The following is an 18,866-nucleotide window of genomic DNA, read 5'->3' as shown; positions in this document are numbered from 1 at the left end:
ATTAAATTCCATTATTTAAGAAGTTGCTGCTATGATTATAAAACTTCCCAACATATCCTGCAAAGCCCTCATCTCCATTCCTGGTGCATTTCCTTTTACATTTATCTTTGGCTTCTCTGATGGACAAGTTTTTTTGTTTTTTTTTGCTCTCCCCTTTGTACTTATTTAAAGAGCTAAGAGCTAATTTGAAAAATACATCTACGAAAGGACAACAAAAATGAGATGTGAAAAAAAAAAAACTGGATGAAGATTCTTAATTAGTCCATTATTTGACACGCACGATTTAACATGGTATGCTTAGCATTGTGCATTCCCCAAAAGAACAAGGCTCTTTTTTTTTTTTTATCCCAAACTTTAACTCCCTCTCATTCATTATATCCCTTCTTGTCACTTTCCATTAGCTGATCATGACATCCTTTGCTGGAAGGGCGAGCAGGCAGATTACTTCCAAACTGGTGTAAATGACACTCAAAAGACTGGCCTAAAGGGGGTTCTGTGGTGGCAACCAGCTCCTCAGCCCCTGGAGTTGGAGAATGTCATTTCAATAATATATTGGAGTCCATTGTCACATCATTTCTGTAGCAACTTGGCAACGTCCCAGAAGTGGCAGGAGCGGGTCTTCTACCGTGAGGGAATCTGATGTTATCACTGTCGCCGATGATAGTAATAATACAGTGGAATAGTATAGTAATTTAATTATTAAAAATAATTGTTATTATTAATAGTATATGCTATTAATAATACATAGTAATAATATTAATAGTGTAGTATGAAAATAAATGATAATAATTATTATTTTTGTAATATAATGAGCCAATCCAGTCCTTCTAACTAGCATCTTGCATTTTACAGATGAGGAAACTGAGGACCAAAGTGGTTAAATAAATTGTCCACGGTCACACAGCTGATAAGTAGCTGAGCTAGGGTTTTAAGGGAGTTCTGGCAGACTCCTGGCCATGCCTCTTTCTGTTAAAGCAGGTTATGCGTAACACACCAGCTTGCAGGAAACTTCACTGTGTCTCCCTAATTTTGTTGCAACTAGAAAGTAACCTGTCACCGGGCCCTTCTGAGTCGGGGGTTGAGGGGGAATGACCCTGACTCAGTGTGGGGGGGGGGGGGGCAAACACACGTGATCGAATGGTACTAAGGAAAGAGGGGCAGAATCTGATGCTCTGAACAGGTCAGCCCTGGAGATGCAAACTGCCCCCAGCTCATCACCCCTGCCCACCCACCCCACCCCCCGCACCCCAGCACTCCTTTCCTCCCCTCAAAGGTCCAACCTTGGGAATCACCCTGGGCCTTGGAAGGGCATTGGCCTAGGAAGAGCTGAACGATTGCAGATAAAAGGTGTATCCCGGTCACAGACAGCGATGAAATCTGATCTGAACAGCCCCGGGACCAATCCTGGCTGCCACTCAGACCCTCGCTCCTGCTTCCGGCCTCAGAGGCTCCTCTGTTCCTGAGAACACAAGTTTTCTTCATTAACCAAATTGTAGCTTCTTTCCCTCACGTGAGGCACGCTTTAGCTTCTTTTCCCAGTAATCTTTGAAATATTTTTATCGTAGAGAATAGAGAAATATAGAGCAGTATGTGAAGTAAACGTTGCCTGTCATTTGACAACCAGGAGAAAATTCATAGTCCCGGGATATGTAACTTTCCTGTTTGGGCTCTACATACAGGCTAGGCCCCCAAACAGGGTGGTGATAGGATGGACTCTGAAATTAGACCACCCATCTTTAAATGTAGACCCTGCCACCAGCAGTGTGACCTTACCTCCCCGGATCCCAGTCTTCTCAGACATAAAGGACCCGCCTTTAGAGAGAGCTGCTCTGCCGGTGATCTCATGGGTGAGAAGCGGCTGCCCCATGGGAATCACGTCCTGCCTCTTAGTTACCGTCTCATAAGCGCTGGTCAGTGATCTTGTCTTCCCGCTCTCTTTCTTTCTTTCTTTCTTTTTTTAAAGATTTTATTTATTTATTTGACAGGCAGAGATCACAAGTAGGCAGAGAGGCAGGAAGGGGGGGGGCCGGGGAAGCAGGCTCCCTGCTGAGCAGAGAGCCCGATGCAGGGCTCCATCCCAGGACCTGAGCCCAAGGCAGAGGCTTTAACCCACTGAGCCACCCAGGTGCCCCTAACTGGCTCTTTCTGACCATGCTCCAGGCTCCTTGAATCCAAACCCATATTTAACTTCATCCTCAGCCATGATTCCGTCCCTTCTCAGTTCATGTGCTGTGATCTGCTTCCCCCTCCTACACCTCATGGTGATTTTCCAGGTCTCAGCTCCTGCCCCGGTAACCATAACTCTTAAGTAAGCTCCGACAGCATCTTCTTTCCATGCCTGTGTGATGGACGCGTTTCTGCCTGGATGCCCCGCTCGCCCTGCCTGAAACCCAGGCAAAGCCTGAGTGCCGCCCTCCTTGATCTCAGCCGGCTGGAAGGCCTTGAAATGAGCACAGGTGGAGGCAAGAGCAGGAGTTTGTGGTTGTGATGTCAGCAGCAGCATCAACCCACAATTCTGGGGCCGCTGGAATGTCAGTGAAAAACTAGCTTCCAGATACGTAGATGTACGCAATACCAAAGCGAGTGTTTTTGTTTAAATCACTTTAAATGTAAAAGAAGAAGGTAATTATGAGTGATTTTTAAAAAAATGTTCTCTTTGAAAGCTCTCTGTTGTCAAGGCCTCCCTCCCAATGATCTTTGTGCCTCTGAGAAGGGGGAGAATATGTACGTATGTGTGTATATTTCAACTGGGAGGAGTGTGTGCTGGGGGAGCGGCCGGCCAATGGCAGGAATGGGGAAGAGGGAATTATATTTAATGAAACTGGGAGTTCACATGGACCTTTCAGACGTTAAAAAAAAAAAAAAAATGTTGATTTGATATGCCAAAGTCTTGAAAGGGGCTTGACGGCTTACGGCTTTGGTGTATTTTTCCAGATGGCAGATGCCATTTTGTGTTTTGCATAAACTGACTAAATTTGCTTGCTCTTTGTACTTTTTTCACAGGCAACCATTCTTTGCTTTCAATAGGACAGAAGAGCTCCTTGGCACTGGAACCCTCGTGGTCTGGTGAGGGAGGGATGAGGGATGTTCTGAGGACCACAGCCATCATCCAAAACTTCCTCTGTTCAGATGGAGGAAAGAGGTTGCACCAGAGCCTTGGATCTGCTTTGCCTGAGGGATGGTTCGGACTGCGTGAGTGAGTCACAGAAGGTGAGCTATGCTGAAGAACTTGCCAGAGCTATGTTTCCAGTCTGCCCATTCTTACCTCCATGGAGGACAAATAGGTTCTTGATGTTCTTATTTCAAGTCCTCTACATCTTGCTGATTGCTGGTTGTGTGATCCTGAAACTTAATTCCCCTGCACTTCAGTTTTGGGGGAAAAAAAAAAAAAGAATTAAGATGATGGGAATAAATAACACTCGTCTCTAAGTGTTGTTATGAAGATTCCGTGGATTAGTTAACCCATGTAAAAGATTTTTTTTTTTAAGATTTTATTTATTTGACATAAAGAGAGAGAGATCACAAGGAGGCAGAGAGGCAGGCAGAGAGAGAGGAGGAGGCAGGCTCCCCGCTGAGCAGAGAGCCCGATTCGAGGCTCGATCCCAAGACCCTGAGATCATGACCTGAGTCGAAGGCAGAGGCTTAACCCACTGAGCCAACCAGGTGCCCCAACCCATATAAAAGATTTAGAGCAGTGCTTGGCAATGTAGCAAGTGTTCAAGAAATGTTGGTAGTTATTATTGTTATGATTCATTTCTGTGAAAATTTGCATTTTTACCCCTTATTTTCTGAGGCTCAACCTACCCTCTTCCCATTGTCCTTATTCCAACTCTTTGGGATCCTTTTATGGAATTAGACTAGTAGTTGAGTGGATCAACAGTCAAACAGAATCAAGCTGAAGTTCTTGAAGGAAAAATCAATAATGATAGCTCCTCAAGAGTGACTTCATTTCTCCAAGCCTCAGTTTCTCCATCTATAAAATAGGGACGATAATCCTCATACCTGTTCCTGTAACATTTGTGAGAGGATTAAATATCGCAGGGCTTGCACAATATCTGGCAAGGATGTAAAGCATTTTGGTATTGTTATTATTTTTGCTGCCCCCAATATAGCGCTCTTATATTCAAAAGGGCCTCGAGGAGCTTGTCAGGGCTCTAGGGCTCTCGCTTCAAGTCAGCTACCTCGCCAGAGAAGAGAGCACACACAGAAATAGAAAGATGCTGAGAGGCCGTGACTTCCCTGGGACTCTTTGCTGCATAATGACACAGGATTGAGAGAATCGGGTCTTGTTGGACATGGATTCCAATTAAAGTTAGAAAACTCGGATTTCTGAGCAGGCCAATCCTCACTACACTGGGGATGATTCCAAAGCACAGGAACTATTGGATTAGGAACTTTGGCCTTAGTTTTCTGTCCTAAGCACAACCCCCCCCCCCAACCCCCACCAAATAAAGTGTAGGGTTAGGTAGGCTGTGAGGGAGCCCTAGTGACCTGGACTGGTCACCTTTCATGGAGGAATCTGGCATTAGCACGTCATAAATATTTAAATTTCACATTTTCAAAAAACGCTTATTTTTTGCCTTCAAACTGAAAATGGATAAAAATTGCTTCCGTGAGTGAAGGAAACTCCTCTCTCATCGTGTTATCAAATAGTTGAAACCGTTTGGATCACGTTTGTCATTTTCATCCAGCAATGAAGGGTAGTCTCTTTTAATAACTGAATAAAGAGAAAAAAAATGAACACTTGAAACTTTCATCCCAAGGCTAGCACGGACCCTGAAAAAACAAAAACCACCAAAGAACATGGAACAAGGAAGTAGGAAAAGCATCACCAACCTCGCAGATAATTTTGCTGGCTCTGTTAGATCTTTCTGACCGCCCCTTTCTGCAGGCCTGTCACTTCCCACAGTGAGAATAAGATGGGAATTGAGACAGGAGGAAAGGTCCAGGGATGACTTCCTTTCTCAATTCGGACAAGATGACAGCCCCATCTTTTTCTCCTGACCTCATGCTTAGAAATTTCTCAGACAGTAGAATGCTGCAGATTCATTATCTTTAACAGTAAAATAAGAGGGGAAAGGAAAAGCAAACAAAAGACAAAAGAGAGAAAGTAGTTGTCAAAAGGGACAGGGAAGAGGAGTTAGAAGGAGCACAAAGCTATATTATGAATGTGAGGGAAAGAAAGGATACCGCAGCAGAAAAAAAAAAAAAAAAAAAAAAAAAAGGAGCATCACAGTCCCCCAACAGAGGTGCCTAGCAGGCCAATGAAGATACATCCTCCCCTTCTGCCCAGCGGTGGTGCTCCTGGGATGCAAATTCTTGGAGAAGACTACATTTCCCGGCCTCCCTTGCGGTGATATGGGACCACCGGGACTGGTTCCTATCAGCGGAATATGAACTGTGATGAAGAGAGATGTGTCCCTTTGGGGCTCAGTTAAGACACAGGTAGCTTCTCTGTTCTCTCTCTGTCCATCTTCTGGCGAGATAATGCTTTGATGTCATCCATGCATAGATGTAGAGCATGGAAGGAATGTGGATTCCCAAATCACTGCTTGGAGAAGAGCAGCCCAGAAGAAGCTGCCCAACCAGGAACATGCACATGAGATTTTTTGTGAGTGACAGATACATGTTCATTTGTTTAGTCCCTGAGCTGTCGGGAATTGTTTGTTTTCCCAGCAAGTGTTATTTACCTTGAGGAATATAGAAATCGATACCAGAAGGGAGCTCTAGTAGTTACTTTTTCTTCTCACCTTTGCTAAAGAAAAAAACAAAACAAAACAAAACACAACCCCCGCCCCAGGTTCATTATTTCCTGATATCTTCTTCTTCTATTATGGTAACCAAAGCAGCCAATAACAACCAACACATGCTATTTTTCACCTACAAGTTTAAGAGTCATGTGGTCTGACTTTCAAGTTACTAAAAGCAGCAGTTTTGCCAAGTATTTTTCCACTGCATGTAATGGCTCTCCAGCCATGCAGACCAACATATCTGCTTCTAGCAACCTGACCACAGAGTCAATGCCACACATTTTAGTGTTTTGTTACAGAACACCATATCTGGTATGAACTATTATAGGCGAGTTTAGTCAGAAAAACGGAAGCCTGTTGTGGCAGATGCAATGTAATGTCTTCACCAAATGATCTCTCTTCCCTGGGCCCTTGGGAAGATCATAATGTCCTCACTCTTGCAATGTAATTGAGGCCAGAGGACCGATTCTTGGTAATGGAGTGTAAACATAAGTACGGTGCCACCTCTGGTCCAGGGAGTTAAGAGTGTATGTATGTTTCCTGTTTCTTTCTTCTCTTCCACTGGATCTTGAAGGAGGTGTATTTCAGATGATAGAGCTACAAGATAGAAACCACTCAGCTTATAACCTGAACAAGAAATGAACTGTATTTTGTTGTATTCAGGGTTTGGGGCGGAGAGGTGTTTATTACTGAAACATACCTATCACGTTCGGACGGTACTCAAAGTATTTCATCAGGGAGGAATTCAGTGTAAGAGGGTAGAGGATTAGAAGACCAGAATCACCGTGAGAATCAGGGTCAAGGTCAAGGACGTTGTTGCTGACTTTCAGGAGATCTCAAGTGAAGGCATCAGCAGGGCGTCAGATCGCCTCCAATGATCTCAGCTGTCTGCAGCACCGATGGGGGTGAAGCTTAGTAGAATGACACGGAGCCCTGTGTCTGCTTTCTGCCAGTGCCCACACACCTGCTTGTAGCTTCTGATAGGGAGACATGGCTTTTCCCTCCATCTTCCAGGGATTGCAAGAGCATCTCTCAATGACAGGGAGGACCAAAACACTACTGCTCAAGGAGTCTGGGAATGTAGTTGTCAGGCTTTCAGCCCTTACGGGACAGAGGGGAGCTTAGAAGGACAAAGGTGGTGCTTGTTGAGTTTCAACAAAAAAAATGTCAGGCACAAATGTTCTTTGTCCTTGCTAGAGTAAATCCAAGTGGTCATCCCTCCATAACCCATTTTCTCTAGATTCTTGAGGGCAGATCTTAATCAATTCTCTATTCCCCAGTGCTAGATAATACCAGACAAAAAACTGTTGTGAATTGATTTGGATGGCATGACAACAGAATCACTAGCAAATAAGAAAGTCCCATGTATTTAAGTTAGAATTCAAGGGTCCTGTTTGCAGAATCTGATGATTCTCTCTAATGGCTGCCCTAGTTTCTTCTTCAGCTAAGCAGTCTTCCTTTCTTGTCTTCCAAGCTCCACAGGTGACCTTCAGTTTGAGCTCTGTGTCCTGTCCACACAGCCAAAAAGTGGAGACTTTGGTAATGATCTGGGATAGTGGATCTGTAGAGACGGCCAATGTAGTTTAAAACAAACACACACACACACACACACACATATATATATATATATATATATATACACATGTATATATGTACATACATACACACACCCACACATATATACACACATAATCAAGTTGGTTGTGTAGAGTTAGTCAAAGTATTTCTATATTTTATTCATTTGGCTCCAAACATGACTTTTGTGCTTTGGCAGAGCTGGGATCTCTTTGGGAATGTGGGGTTTGTGAGTTCATGTTGGGGCAAAGTGGGGAGTATTGTGTAAATGAGGTGGGGGTGGGGTAGACTTGGGTATTAGAAAGGACCTGTTCGGCCATAAGAAAAGGATACTCAGGAAAGGGAGGGCGAGACCCTGGTGTCGTCTCATCTAGAAAGGCACAAAGTTAAAACCCTGTAGAAGATTAAAGACATCCTCTTGGTATTTATTTTCCTCATCAAAAAGGGGTAAGACTATTGTGTCTATGGTAAAAATAATAGTAGAATGACTCAGACTTATTTACAACCATCAAAGAAGTGAAAGATATGGATCATGTCACTAATTAATCTTTTTATCATTATGAAGTGGCGACCGTATCTAGCTGAAGTGTTGTGTGCATAATAGCACAATTATGGGGGATGTGATGATGTAAGAGCTGCTAGTGCCCAGTATTTAGCCTCTCTTTTCCATTCCCACCCACCCTGATCTCTGGCTATATTTAGTTGTTTTACACAGTGTACCTGGACTGAAGTCTATTTTATAAAATTAAAAGAATAGAGAGAAGAGTTAGAGTCTTCATAGAAAAACCAGGCTCCGCAAAATCTATTTCCCTTGTTTACCCATGGTCCTTCTTGGTAAATATATTTTCTCTTGCTTTGCACCTAGAATCATGGATGGAACACAATCATGAGTTTATTTTGTGTAAAGGGAAGTAGAGCATTGAGCAATCATCTAATGAATGTAGTCAAGATGGTTAGTGAATCTGGAAAATTCCACTCTCAAAAAAAATTACTTTCTCTACCCTGTAACAGATTTCCTCTTGGCCTTAATTATCCACAGAGTTGTCCAATTTTTCTGATAGTCTTTACCATTGTTGACCTCACCTTAATAATTTATTTAATGGATTTCATTGGGTTCATTTGGGAACCCTTTATTCTAAGTGGTTGCTTTTATAAATTATTTAATAAGCATTGAACACTATTCCAGTTATCTGTTGCTGGTAATGAACTACTCCAAAACCTAGTGACTTAATGCAACAATTTATTATTATCACTCTTGGTTCTTGAGTTTGATGGATTCTGCTGCATGGTTCTTACTTGGAGTCCCTCATATGGTTGCGGTCTGATGGTAGCTGAGGCTAGCTAAAGGGTTCCAGATGGTAGCTGGAGCCAGCTAAAGGGTTTCCGAGTCATATGTCTGGCATGGGGCTAGTCAGAAATCTCTTTCTCTCCACATAGTTACCTTGGGCTTCCTCAGAGCCTTCTGGCCTCTTGGTAATCAGCCTTCTTACCTTGTGACCAGCTTCTCCCAGCACAAGCGCTCTACAGTCCACCTGCGAGTGCCAAAGCCTCTTAAGACCTAACTTTAGGGGTGCCTGAATGGCTCAGTTGGTTAAGCATCTGCCTTTGGCTCAGGTCATAATCTCAGGGTCCTGGGATCGAGTCCCATATTGGGCTCTCTGCTCAGCAGGGAACCTGCTTCTCCCTCTCCCTCTGCTGCTCCCCCTGCTCTTGCGCTCTCTCAAATAAATAAATAAAAATCTTTAAAAGCAAAAAAAAAAAAAAAAAAAAAAAAAGACCTAGCCTTAGAAGCATGCAGGTCACTTCTATGTTTTGTTTATCAAAGTAGTCACCAGCCATCCCAGATTCCAGGAGCTGGAGAAATAGGGACCATCCCACAGGAGGGGAATGGTTTGTGCATTCCAGGAAGGAAAGAAATGGTGGTGATCATCTTAATGACAAGCTATGGAACGTACCTACCAGGTGGCAGGCGCTGTGGTAGGTACTGGGGAATCGTGTGGACTACAGAAGCACAGTCTCTGCCCTTGTGGAGATTAAAATCCATCTCCACTCCAGTTTGACTGGACAGGTGCCCCAATCCACTGCTGAGCGGTAGATCTCAATACTCCATGTATGTGGCCATGAAACTGGTAAGCGCTAATATGATAACTTGCGGTTTAGTCATTTTGACTTCCTCAACAGTCGAAGGGATTGAAATCTGTGATTATCAGATCCATAGCTTGGTGGTCCATTTGATGATCTGATCGACCCATGCATTCTTTCAAACATCTGAGCAAAACTAGGCTGTCCTCTGTTGCCTAACGCTGAGTTCCTGCTCTGCATGGAGGCTGACGCTAACTTTTTAAATTTGTGATGGGGAATATACAAGACACCGAAAAGCCCGATTTTGCTCCTGGTGAGCTTCCATTCCTTTTGGCAGTTTGATCATGAACAGGTGGAGCGACTTGTGACAATTACAGAGCAAAATGTGGAACCCAGAAAACACGGGAGAAACTAGACAGGTGGTATCTCTCCATTTCCCTCTTGAAAACTACCTTTTGGAGAGAGAGAATGGACAATTTGCCTCAGTTTTCTTCTCTCCCATGTCATTAGTGGAAGGTGATCTAGGTTTGTTCAGTAAAAGGAGATTTCAGGACAGGAATGTTGACAGAAGAGTTGGTGGTGTTCAGCAATCCTCAGGTCTTATCGTTTTTGGCATAGTTCATGTCCATTTCACGGTAACAGCTCTGAGGGATTGGGGGAGGGGACTCATGATGACACAAGAGATCCCTTGACATTTCAGAAACAAAGGTCAAAGCCCGGAAAGGTCCCAGAGCAGGCAGAATTCCTGCACACGCTTGTCAAGTTCCCTGCCGTGAAGCTGGTATCGTATCGTGCTTTCTTAGGTCTGTTCACTTATGTTATCTCACCTAACGTGAAAGGCCGTAATAGGGGATATTTTAAGTAAAAAAAAACAACAATCATAACACATATTTTGCCCTAATGACATAGATGTTTCAAGCAAAACTGAATTTTGGCTAAATGACATATATAACCAGACTCCTCCATTAACTTTAACATTGTACCTTATACTTGCCCCGCTATGCATGCTTTTCTCATCCTAGTGAGTCTTGTGTCCCCTGGGCATTATTTGCTAAGTTAAACTTCTTCCCATGTCTCCTACCAATTTATTTATCTGTCTGAAATGCCTGTGCCTACTTCTCTGGAAATTCATGAATTTTAATTATACCCTCCTCTTCATTTGGGTAGGGGATACTTACTTGAAGTGTTTGGGGTTATGTTGTTTTGTGCCTAAGGCTAGATATGCCATTTTATAACTTTTCATGGGCACCTGATCTGCCCACCTTTTTTTTTTTTTTTTTTAAGATTTTATTTATTTATTTGACAGACAGAGATCACAAGTAGGCAGAGAGGCAGGCAGAGAGAGAGGAGGAGGCAGGCTCCCTGCCAAGCGGAGAGCCCGATGCAGGGCTCGATCCCAGGACTCTGGAATCATGACCCAAGCTGAAGGCAGAGGCTTTAACCCACTGAGCCACCCAGGCGCCTGGATTATTCTGATTTTTAAAGCATTTCAACTACATATTCATGAAGATGAAAATAACCTCGATGACTGATTATCTTTTCTCTGGGAAAACTCTTTTTGTGAATTCATGTAAACCTAAGTACTTCAGCTATGTCAGTACCTGGGAATGATTGTTTGTGGCAAAAGTGAGTTCTTCCCTTGGATTATAGAAGTTTTCTGCTTCAACATGAGGCTACAAAGCCTTTGACGTTCCATGTCAGCCTTGTGGGAGTTTATCAAGGATTTTCCAAATTGGTCCTCAGAGGGCCACGGACATGACTTGGAGGACTTAAGCTCTTCCTCTATAATGTCTAGCTAACTCCCATCTCTGACTCCCTAAATGACATACGATTTAAGTAGAAACTTGTGTCATCCCCACTCTTCCCTTTTCTAAATAATTCTAAATAATTTGCAGTCCCTAAACCCTTTTTATATACAAAGTCTGGTGCTGCCATGGCCTTTCTGCTAGGTAAGGGACATCCCAACTTGTTTGCTTGGGGGGGCCGCCAGGAAAAGTCTTCTATCCTTCAACTATCATATATTATTTTGACATTCCTGATATTGCATTAACATGAAATAAAGCTTTCTTCTCCTAGTTAGGCACATGCTTAAAATGCAAATCCTGCTGGAAGCATTAATATAATGATGGGCCCTCATTCCCATAAGGTGCTAATAATGACTGACGGCAGATCTTTTTTTGAGAACGGGTTTTCATAAGGGCAAGGTGGTGATTGAGTTTGGGACAGTGGTAGGTCGCTGTGTTCTTAAATGTGTCTGTGGGGTTTTTTTTTTTTTTTAAAGATTTTTATTTATTTATTTGACAGACAGAGATCACAAGTAGGCAGAGAGGCAGGCAGAGAGAGAAAGGAAGGGAAGCAGGCTCCCCGCTGAGCAGAGAGCCTGATGCGGGGCTCGATCCTGGGACCCTGGGATCATGACCTGAGCCAAAGGCAGAAGCTTAACCCATGGAGCCCCCCCAGGTGCTCCAGGTCACTGTGTTCTTAAAACACTGTGTTCAGAAGTAGAATTTTGGTACTTCATGGAAAATCTCAAATGATCCCTCGAGGTCCAGAAGGAAGATAGTAAATCTTCTGTTTATTTTATTTTAAAATTTCATCTTAAGTAAAGGTTTTTTGTTTTGTTTTTGTTTTTTTTTTTTTTGGAGAGATCTATAAATCTACCTTTAAGTAAGCTCAAGGCCCAATGTGGGGCTTGAACTAATGACCCTGAGATTGAGAATTGCGTGTTCTACTAATGGAGCCAGCCAGGTGCCCCAGGGTGTGTTTATTTTTGATACGCTGAGTACTGTGATACACATGGAATTTATAAGCGAAAACACACAATTGTATATATCTCAAATCTTTTTGCTGATAGAACTGTGTGATCTAGAAGTTTAGCAAGTACTGCTCATGTGGGATAAATGTGGGGAAGGTTTTCATGATGCTGCGTGGAAGATCAGGAGATAGTTTCAGAACGAGTTTGCCACTTCAGAATCCTGACTGCCATTGTTACTGATTTCAGTCATTTGATCAATAGGGAGTTTACTAACTCTCAACCTGACGCCAGACAGTCCCTTTTAAGATGTCAAGAAATTGCTCAATTCTAGGATGTTGACCAAAGAACGTAGATTTTAATCATGCCTTTCCCCTCCCCCCCATTTTGTTTTCTCAAGGGTCTCATGGGAACAGAAAGTTTGAGAGAGTTTACTGTTTGTGCAAGATGACTGGTTGGGTAAAGAAGTCCAAAGTTTATTATCTGCAGAACAAATAAAACCCGGGCAAAGGTAAGTGAAATGAATGTCTCCCACCTTGTCCCCTCAGCCCATCTAAGGGGATGTTTGCGCCAAGGATTGTGTAACCCAGAACCTAATCTACACGCATTTTAGACTCCTACTGGTTAAAAATAGTCACTGACTTTTATTGCTCTTTGTTTGACAAGCCGTTGAATGTGGTGTCTATACAAAAAGCATATAAAAAAATCTATTTGTTGTTGAGATTAGTTCTAAATATCCAGGTGTTGCTTGTCATATGGCATCAGAGCAGCCGAATTAGAATATTTTTCTCCTTCTCCTAAAGTAGACACTGCACAGCTCTTGGCAAATAGGAAAATAAGTTTACCAGTTCGTGGCTACTCTGGACTTTTCTGTTGGTGGTGATTCATGACATCAAGGACCATTGGATTGTTCTTGTGATTGCCCTGCAGTAATCAAAGGCATTCCGACTGGTCAAACGTATAGTGTAGGGCTCAACTAGTCTTTTAGAAGACTAACTTCCAGTGCATAAATGTTGATGGGACAGTGGGAAAAAACTGAGCGGTTGAGGTTAAGGGCTTACTACTAGGAAAAAAAGGAGTAATGCTTTGGGTCCCAGAAGTCCCTTACTAACCAGGTATTGACTGACCATTTCTCTATTTTGACTCTTTTTTGTTGTTGCTTTTGTGGAAATCTGAAGTTTGTAAAGCCAATTAGAGAGGCATTTTATATGGGACGTTCGCAAATTACGATAAGGAGTGAGCCAGAAACCAGTTACGGATAGAAGCTAAGTCAATTAAAGAATTGACTTCTAATTTTAAAATTAGGGACTGCAGGCTTTTATAAACCTTTTCCAAGTATATTTATCATCAAAGAACTACTTTTTCAAAGAGATGTTTAAGGAAGAGTTGAAGCACGAAGAAGAAACCAATCAGTATGAGACCCTCTGACAACTTTTTTGGGTGGCTGAAGACCTAATTGATTTGATAATGTGTTTAATGACATCCACACAAAATTGTCTCTGTCCATGTGAGTATGTATGGATAAACAGATAGTTAAAACTAGTTAGTGTCCAGATTATCTGAATAACCATAAGTTTATGGCTATAATTGTTTAAGAAGAAAACCCCATAATTTTCCAGTATGGAGAAGACAAGTTACAATTTCTAAACCTGAGCCCTGCTATGACCTATGTTTTGGAATTTCACTCATGACCAGCTCTTCACATGGAAAAACTAATTATGGTATAAATTTAGCTTAGACATTTGGAAGTACTTCTGTAGACCGAGACACTAAGCTGAGTTGTAAATGGGTTTATAGTTTCTGGACTCTTTCAAAACCCAGAGTAGACAATTCTCTTTCTGAGTCTGTGAATTTGTCATCCCCCCCCCCCCCCGGGATGAGGCGGGGGGCACTAGAGGTACCTCGAGGTAAGGTAAGCTGTAGGAGTAGAGATGCTGGAATGGTTTGTGATTCAGAAATGGGCTTTGAAACCTGCAGAGCCCAGTAGCTCAGTCAATGAATAATAATACAAACAATGCTTGGAGACCCAAGAGCGTTAAGACATTTGGTGAAGAAGATGACAGAATGGAAGAGGGGAAAAAAGAAGCAGAGACAGAGCCAGAAGGACCGAGAAGGACAGGGACAGGAGGGCCCGAGCCCGAGCATGTCTGAGGTGTGCGGCTGGCCGGCTGCTTGCTCAGAGGGCCTGGTTTTCCAGTCTGGCACTGGGCTTGATGACTGTGTTTATTCAGCTCTGGTATCAGACATTCCCTTTTCCTGCCCGAAGAAGTCCCCTTTGAAGAACGGCTCTACTGGGGAGTAGTTTCCCCTTGGACGGGTTACTCGTGTTTGCAGACCTAAAGGAAAAGAACTGGAAAGGCCACAAGAATGTTCTTTAAAGCGATATTCCAGCGCCACGTGAGGGGAGGATGAAATAGCAGTAAAAGATGTATTTCCTGGTTGAGGTATTTTTTTCCCCTCTCAAGTGAATGCTGCACTGAACAAAGGTTGTCACATGAATGCGACAGGGGTCAGACGTTCCTGGGTACCTCCGGGTCTGTGTAGCGGGCTGGGCCGGATGGGGGCATTTCAAGCTTCTGGGGGCCTGGAGAGAGCCGGAGGGCATTCAGGAGCACCTGCGGGCGAGTCTTGTGGGTCTGTTTGTGCGAAGCAAGCTCTGGTGGTAACTTATCAGAGGGCCCGCTTCCACGTTCAAAGCAGAGCAGCAGCGAGAACTTGAACAGATTTGGGGGGGAACAATATTCATAACTGTAAGAACTTGAGCAAATGACGGGGACAATATTCATAACCAAATTGGGTAATTCAGAGGTCGCCCAGTTCCCTTGGGGCCTTTAATATTATTAATGTCTTACCGTTCAGTGGCACTTTCTACTTTTCAAAGAAGGTTTTCATCTAGCCCCCACGTTCACCCTGTGAAGTAGCTCACGTAGACGTCAGGATCCTGATTTTCTTTTTTTTTCCTCTTTGGAAAACGATGTGGCCAAAGAAAAGGGAGGTTGTTGCCTAGCTCGTCACTGACAGGGGCAGGACGACAACCCAGGTCTCCTGACTCTGGGACCAAGCCTCTTTGTGTTCTTGCGACCTATACAAAGTGATGTTGGGAGTTTCAGAAAAAAGGAAGGTGACATTCTCCATCCCTCCCAGGCATGTGGAAAGTTGCTGTGACTTTGAAGCCACTGCTTTGCTGTGTCCAGATTCTCTCTCCGGGACTGGCCTTAGGGAGGAGATTCAAAGTGAAACCTTCAGAGGGGAAGTCTCATTCTAGTCACTGCGGCTGCCCATGCCTCTGGTGGGTTTCTTCCATCTTCGCCTGGACCACATACATCAGGAGCTCTCCAGAGCGAAAAGGGTTCTTTCTTCCATCTATGAGATGAACCCTTTGAGTCAGAGATGCCCCTTCACCGTGAGGCCTGGCTTTTTCCAGGAGAGGGGTTGGGACCCACACTCTCTCCTTGATTCCTGGCCGAGACTCAATGACTCACGGTGACTCTCGGGCCGGGAGGTAATGTTCGTGGGGGAGGGGACACAGGGCACCTGCCGTGCTTACTTGAGGAGCCAGAGGGAACCAGAATTTCCTTCCAGGGAATACAGATTTATGTATGTCAGGGCTCTAGGGACAAGCTCCAAGAGGTCTCACCTACTTGCTGTCTTTTCTACTGTGCCACACAGAGCCTTCTATTTTATCTATTTCTGGATGGTTGTCTTCTTTCTGCATGTAGATCTGCAGTCGCTCCACAATAAGCTCTATCTTGTCATTATTTGTATCCTCTAAGACTTCCTAGTGCTTGAAATACCTGATGAATGAATGGGAAGCCATTTTCAGCCAGCTGCCTATTCTGGGGCCTCTCGGCTTATGGCTCAAATTGGATTCACCAGGAAAACAGCCATGTGAGCTTTGAAATATGTCTCGAGATGAAGCTCATGTGCACCAAAGTTTGAGGGTGATTGTTTTATCCCTTTTCTCCTTGGCTTTGAGAGTTCTTGGTGACCGAACCATGCTGTGAGCTCAGTCTCAGATTTGTGTGATATTTTCTGACTCACAAGCCTGTTTCTCCCATGCTGGTCTTACGCAATCCTCATGCAGTGGGGCTCATGTAATAACAGCCCTCGGATAGGCATCCCCTTCCCAGTCACTTTACAGATGAGAAGACAGGAGTGATAGTCTTTGGATCACATCTCTAGCTCTTGGCAAAGCCCGTGTTCATCCCAGGTCTTGTGATTCTAAGCACCATCCTCTTTCATGTACAACCCCGGGGGGCTCCTTTGTGAGCATTGCTGTTCTTGGTGTCAAAGGTGTTAGTCCCGGTAATGCTTGCTGTCCACACAGCTTGGGACAGCTACTGTGATGCATATGTGAGGCTGACACTGTATATTCCGAATGAAGTCTATAGTAGGGTCAGTGGCTAAGAATGATAAGGAAATGTCCTTCCATGTAGATGTTATTTTTGGTCGGTATCAAATTGGAAAAGCAGAACTGGGACCTAGCGAGAGATGAAGGTCCTTCCAGAGAGCAGTCTGGTTGTTGATCAGTGATGAAATTATATTCTCCTGACTTCATTTAGCCAGGGATGGAGAAGGGGTGGGGAGCAGGCAGAGCCCCTAGGCCTTGCTCTGTGACCTGGAGTCCCAGGGATGATAAGGCCAGCTCTACTGAGGATGGCTATTTTAAATACCTCTGAGGGTCACAGCCAGGGCCAAGCAAGACGATGAGGAAGTGGTGTGGGTATGTAGAATGCCATGAGGCTGAGGAGGTCTCATCTCACTTAATTCAAAAGTTGCTGAACGCTCCAAAGTTCTAGATGGTGGGTAGCCTTGCTTCAATGATGATTTGATGGTTGCTGGAGCATTCTGAATACTTGTTCAGAATACAGAACTTTCTGGATGGCTGTTTACTCTTTGATTAGTTACACTGTGCAGACAGCCTTCAGAAATGGAGACTTGTCAACTAAAAGAAAAGGTGGGTCTGAAACTTCTGCTAAGCACCCAATTCTCTCCCACTTAGCTGGGTAAGGACCTCTTCTTTAATCGTGGAGTAATAGATGATTGATATGACTGTACCCTGATTAGAAAAGGTTTCATTTTACTTGTGCATGGTACATGGAATTAGTTAAGGGTTGCATAGGAAAAGAAGTGATGGGCTATTGTTCACATTAAATTATAATGACAGCCTTCCTAACCACTGTGTATTTATTATGTAAGAAAAGAAAATGTCTAGTAAAATTCTGTATAGGTTAATAACACCTTCATAATATACTCCTTCTTTTCTATTGACTTGAATAGCCCTCCTACTGACTTTTAATGGATTATTAGAGTTAATTACATCAATTGCAATATAATTGATTCTTAAATACTATGTAGAAACCTCATACAATTATGGAAAAACAAAAGTTATCTAGACATCTCAGATCAAAAAAGATTTGGAATTCCTGCACATTTAATTTCTGATAATCACTAGTCAGTTTGGACATTAAGATTGCATGGTGTCCTGTTTTCTCTTTGCTAGGTTTTGACAGAATTGATAGTTTTACAACATTTAACTCAATACGCATGGAAATATAAGATTAAAGCTGTGAATGCAATTTTTTTCTAAAAAAAAGATCACTTCATGGCTTAAAAGCTGAAATGTGTTACCTGCCTAACATTGACAGAAACAAACTCAAGGGAAAATCAAAAGTGGATTTGATGTTGAGTTTTAGAAATCTCTTCTCCACAGGTGTAAAGATTCCTGTGGGTCTTAGGGTTTGTTACCTGAGGCTTTAAAATATGACAAGGGGATGGATGGTGCCTAAAGGGGCCAAAAAAAAAAAAAAAAAAATCCTTGCATTTTATTACTTAGTCACAGTCTATGTGTTCTAATGTCAAAACCAGTGGTTGAAAAGTGAAACATCATTAATATCTATTATTTGATGTCACATGTATCAAAAGGCATCCCTGTAATAGAGTTGTATGAATGCAACCTTTTCCTTTTTAACTGATTTGGGGAAACTGGTTTGTGGGTATTGACACAGTTATCAATGTGAGTTTTCTAAAAAGACTCTGCTGCTTCACTGATACGGATTTCTAGATCATTCTAAAATGGTCAACAAAAGAAGGGTGTAAAAGCCTGATGCAGCGGGAAGGTCACTGGAAGGGGAACCAGCTGACCTGATGTTTTCTGTTGCTACTTATCTCGATGACTTAACCTGAGTGGGACTTAATGTTCCCTCCCATAAGATGAGAGAGAGAGAGGGTGAGCCTCTGGGCTTTCCCTACTGTAACTCTCCTCCCTTTGAACTGTTTATTTTCTATAGTAATTCATTTGATTCTTAATATATGCTAACTTCTATCAATATGTATGTTGTGTCAATCCGTATGCCTTATATGTATACGGATAAATGTCCTGCCTGGTTAACTAGGTTGTACATTTCCAAGGACAGGGACTATGCCACATATTATTCCTATGTGCTCATAGCATGTACTGTCATATCCTAGCACAGAATTGCTACCATTTGGTTAGCCAAGCAGCCAGTGAAAAGGATGTATTTCCATTTATCCCCATGAAAGTCTTAATATAACAAGAATAATAACAAAATATCCTACTCATTACGCTAGTTTAACTTTTAAAAGTATTGTAAAGTATTTTATCATATGAAACTTTGTGCTTTATTTTTTTTAAGATTTTATTTATTTATTTGACACACAGAGAGATCATAAGTAGGCAGAGCAGC

The 18,866-nt window shown here is 42.9% G+C and overlaps 1 pseudogene; it reads left to right on the top strand.

Annotated features, from left to right (window-relative positions):
- Positions 1–18,866, top strand: part of LOC132026323 (uncharacterized) — a 130,288-nt pseudogene that overhangs the window by 4,594 nt on the left and 106,828 nt on the right.

Source organism: Mustela nigripes, chromosome 10 (assembly GCF_022355385.1).
Source record: "Mustela nigripes isolate SB6536 chromosome 10, MUSNIG.SB6536, whole genome shotgun sequence".
Classification (NCBI taxonomy): domain Eukaryota; kingdom Metazoa; phylum Chordata; class Mammalia; order Carnivora; family Mustelidae; genus Mustela; species Mustela nigripes.
The sequence above is the reverse complement of the archived record's forward strand: the minus strand, read 5'-3'. Positions and strand labels throughout refer to the sequence as shown.